Source organism: Populus trichocarpa, chromosome 16 (genome assembly GCF_000002775.5).
Source record: "Populus trichocarpa isolate Nisqually-1 chromosome 16, P.trichocarpa_v4.1, whole genome shotgun sequence".
In the NCBI taxonomy this organism is placed as follows: Eukaryota; Viridiplantae; Streptophyta; class Magnoliopsida; order Malpighiales; family Salicaceae; genus Populus; species Populus trichocarpa.
This window is the reverse complement of record NC_037300.2, coordinates 9,072,765-9,077,547: the sequence shown is the minus strand read 5'-3', so window position 1 is coordinate 9,077,547 and position 4,783 is coordinate 9,072,765. Positions and strand designations below refer to the sequence as shown.

Here is a 4,783-nt window from a genome sequence, read left to right as displayed (position 1 = left end):
TCGCGACAAGACCTCCTCTTCCACGTGTAGGGATTCCACAAGTAGTCCAAGGAAAAGGGCCTCCGGAAACTATTGTAAATATTTGAGCGCGATTCAACAGTCAGATCAAAAGTTATTGCCATTTTCAGCTGTTATTCCGGTCTGGTGCCACTAGACGTCCTCTTCCACGAGTAGGGATTCCATAGGTAGTCCAAAGAAACAGGCCTCCGGATACTACTTTTAATATTTGAGCGCGATCCAACGGTCGGATCAAAAGTTATGGCGCTTTTCAGCTGTTATTTCGGTCTCGCGCGCAAGACCTCCTACTCAAGTAGTAGGGATTCCACAGGTAGACCAAGGAAACGGGCCTCCGGATACTACTGTAAATATTTGAGCGCGATCCAACGGTCGGATAAAAAGTTATGGCGCTTTTCACCTGTTATTCCGGTCTCGCGCGACAATACCTCCTCTTCAACGAGTATGGATTCCATAAGTAGTCCAAGGAAAAGGGCCTCCGGAATCTACTTTAAATATTTGAGCGTGATCCAACGGTCGGATCAAAAGTTATGGCCCTTTTCAGCTGTTATTCCCGTTTGGCACCACAAGACCTCCTCTTACACTAGTAGGGATTCCATGGTAGTACAAGGAAACGGTCCTCCGGAAACTACTATAAATTTTTGAGCGCCATCCAACGGTCGGATCAAAAGTTATATTCCTTTTCAGCTGTTAATCTAGTCTGGCGCCACAAGACCTCCATTTCAAGTAGAAGGGCTTCCATAGCTACTTCAAGGAAACGGGCCTCCGGAAAGTATTGTAAATATTTGAGCGCGATTTAACAGTCAGATCAAAAGTTATGGCCGTTTTCAGCTGTTATTCCAGTCTGGCGCCACAAGACCTCCTCTTCAACTAGTAGGGATGCCATAGGTAGTCCAAGGAAACGGGCCTCCGGAATCTACTGTAAATATTTGAGCGCGATCCAACGATCGGATCAAAAGTAATGGCGCTTTTCAGTTGTTATTCTGGTCTGTCGCGACAAGACCTCCTCTTCCACGTGCAGGGATTCCACAAGTAGTCCAAGGAAACGGGCCTCCGGAAACTGTTGTAAATATTTGAGCGCGATTCAACAGTCAGATCAAAAGTTATTGCCATTTTCAGCTGTTATTCCGATCTGGTGCCACTAGACGTCCTCTTCCACGAGGAGGGATTCTATAGGTAGTCCAAAGAAACAGGCCTCCGGATACTACTTTTAATATTTGAGCGCGATCCAACGGTCGGATCAAAAGTTATGGCGCTTTTCAGCTGTTATTTCGGTCTCGCGCGACAAGACCTCCTTCTCAAGTTGTAGGGATTCCACAGGTAGACCAAGGAAACGGGCCTCCGGATACTACTGTAAATATTTGAGCGCGATCCAACGGTCAGATCAAAAGTTATGGCGCGTTTCACCTGTTATTCCGGTCTTGCGCGACAATACCTCCTCTTCAACGAGTATGGATTCCATAGGTTGTCCAAGGAAACGGGCCTCCGGAATATACATTAAATATTTGAGCGTGATCTGATTAGTACTTAAAAGTGCATTTTTATCAAGGTTTCATATCATCATTTTGCACTTGAAGTATTAATAACTCCTTAACTAGAGCATGTTTTATAATAATAGATCTGATAATATAAGATAGCTTTAATTTATGGTAAATGTTCATTTTAAATGCAGGCATATCTCACAATTCAAAGGATTGATTGATGTGATTAACTATTGAAAGTGAAAGGACAAAGAAACGGCTAAGATTAGAAAGGAGATACCGATTCAATTCAAATTGGAACACTGTTCAGTTATTGGGTCATATCTGGAGCTGTAGATCTTGGATTTCAGCTTAATTTATATGGATGGAAAGCTAAGAAATAGGCCTACAATGTTCATGAATAGTGTAAGACCCAAATCTGCCGTTTTCAAATTCAAAGTTTGGCCACAAAAGAGAAGTCAGAATCTGTCCTGTAATCCAGCCCAAACACTGCTTAGAATTTTACCCATATATGGAGTTCTAGAAGGCCAAATGACGTGAAATTTGGTGGGTGGAAGGAAAAGACCATTTCCAACAACTTTCATGAAGAATGTTTTCTCAAATTCGGATGGTAACAATGACATTTCGTCCAGACAAGAGCTTGAGGTCTATCCACCACGTCCACCAACAGCACTACTCAGTATTTTAGCCATATCTCAAGCTCTAGTGATCCAAATTCTCTGAAATTTTATGGGTACAAAGATAAGATGATTGCCAACAACTTTCATGAGGAACACTTTGCCAAATTCTGAATGGATAAATGTCATTTCATCCAGCCAAAGTGCTTGAGTGCTGCTGTCCACCAAGTCCACTAAATCAATAGTTGGCCACTACATCAATAATCAATTACCAAATGAATAGTTCTGAATTTTAGCCTATAAAAGGAGGCATTTGCCATTCATTTAAAAAGCTTGGTTCTAAGATCAAGATCATGTTCTTGCTCTCTCTTTATTGTTGTAATGCTTAAGTTTTATTTTCATTAATCTCTTGTTCATGCTTTTCATTTCCTTTACTATACTTAGTTAACTTATATCATGTTTATGTTCTTATATTGTTTATTTATGTTTTTCTTCTTCATAATGTCTAGCTAAGTTAATTATGTCAAGGTGACAAGGTTTCACTAATGGTGTTAGAATAAGTATAATATGAACTCAACATGGACTTCAATGCTTAAATCCTAAACAAGTTTGCTATTAACATGTCTTATCATTTTTATCTTATTAATCCTTAATACCTTGCTTGTTAAATGGTTAATCTAGATTTGTGTTGTATAACACTTGGTACATCAAATACTTGATCCTTCATAGTCTTCGGCCGACATTGTTATTATGAGAGGAACTTGATTTGTTGTCAACATAAGTTAGCATCATGAATACCTGATAAAATTTATAAGTATGGTGTTACGTAAATAAGATGATTAATATGATTATGTTGATAATTTATAAAGAGTTTATACTTTACTTATCTCTAATACTATTAGTGGATCCTCTAACCTTGACATTTGTTTTTATCATTGTTTAATCTTTACATTAATCTTCCATCTCAAAGTTCTCATTAATTTCTTCCTCTTCTTCTTTATTATTATTAGTACTACTACTACTACTACTAATATTGCTATTATTATTATTATTATTATTATTATTGTTATTATTGTTATTATTAGTATTATTCGTGTTATATTTTATGTACTTTAAGTATGCTCTGTGTTTGATCAAGGATCCTGACATTGTTGGTCTTGCTTTGTTCATTCGCATCAGAAATCTGTTTATATTATATAATATATCTCTTTGATCTTTTCATAAACTCAGTATATAGGCTGGAAACCTGTGACCCGATCTTTGAGATCATTCTCAGGTATAACAACGCCACGTACTGAGTATTGTTATTATTACTATTACTATTAATTTTATTATTACTATTACTATTATTGTTGTTATTATTGTTGTTGTTTTATTAATTATAATTTATACAATTAACCTCTCTGTGGTTCGACCCCGGTCTTGCCGGGTTATTTATTACTGTGACACTCCTGCACTTGGGATAAGACATCAACTCTTTGATCGTGTCAAGTTTTTGGCGCCGTTGCCGGGGAGGTAAATTCTTGTATAAATTATAATATTTATTTTATTTTTTTATTTTTCACTTTTCTTGTATCTAACTTTTGTTTCTTTTATTTTGTTTCTTTTTCTCTTGTTTTCTTCTTCCTTCTATTCTTTTTCTACACGTGCATGAGAGTTTGGTCACGTACATTAAGTGGTAGACTTTGTAGGGTATCCTCATTATTTCCAGAAAATATGGCTGAAGAAGATAACCAATCACTTCATAATGAGAATAATGAGAATAATCGAGTTAGAACACTAAGAGACCACATGAATCCAACAAGAACAAGTGCACCCTCATGTATAGTTTTTCCTCCTGATGCATCTCACTTTAATTTTAAGCCAGACATTATTCAACTTTTACCTTCTTTTCATGGCTTAGATCTAGAAAATCCATACTTGCATTTGCGAGAATTTGAAGAAGTTTGTAATACCTATAATGACTTAAATTGTAGCATGAACACCATCAGATTAAAGCTTTTTCCTTTTTCATTAAAAGATAAAGCTAAAACATGGCTACAGAATCTTAGGTCAGGATCCATTCGTGCTTGGGATGAAATGCAACAACAATTTTTAAAGAAGTTTTTTTCCATCTCACAGAACAAACTCTTTCAAAAGACAAATTACCACTTTCACTCAAAAACCAGGAGAAACATTTTATCAATGTTGGGATAGGTATCGAGATTTGCTTAATACTTGCCCTCATCATGGTTTTGAAACATGGAGATTGGTTTCACATTTTTATGAAGGATTAACACCTAAAGATAGGCAAATGGTGGAATTGATGTGTAACGGAACTTTTGAAAATAAAGACCCTGATGAAGCAATGGAGTACCTAGACTTGCTAGCCGAAAATGCTCAAAATTGGGACACTACAGGCACTTATGAGGCATCAGGTAAAACTCAACCTCATACATCTAGTGGAGGTATGTACAACCTTAGGGAAGATCATGACCTCCAAGCTAAATTTGCATCTTTAGCTAGAAAAGTTGAGGCACTTGAATTTAAAAAGAATGGTCAATTAAAATCTGTTCAAGACATTGTGTGTCAAATCTGTGAAACCAATGAACATGCAACCAATGACTGTCCAACTTTGCCTTCTTTCAAGGAATGCCTCCATGAACAAGCCCATGTTTTAAACAGTTTCCA

General features: G+C 37.0%; 1 pseudogene; it reads right to left on the bottom strand.

Annotated features, from left to right (window-relative positions):
- Positions 1–4,237: 4,237 nt before the first annotated feature.
- Positions 4,238–4,348, bottom strand: LOC112326117 (small nucleolar RNA R71; annotated as a pseudogene).
- Between the last annotated feature and the right edge of the window lie 435 nt (positions 4,349–4,783).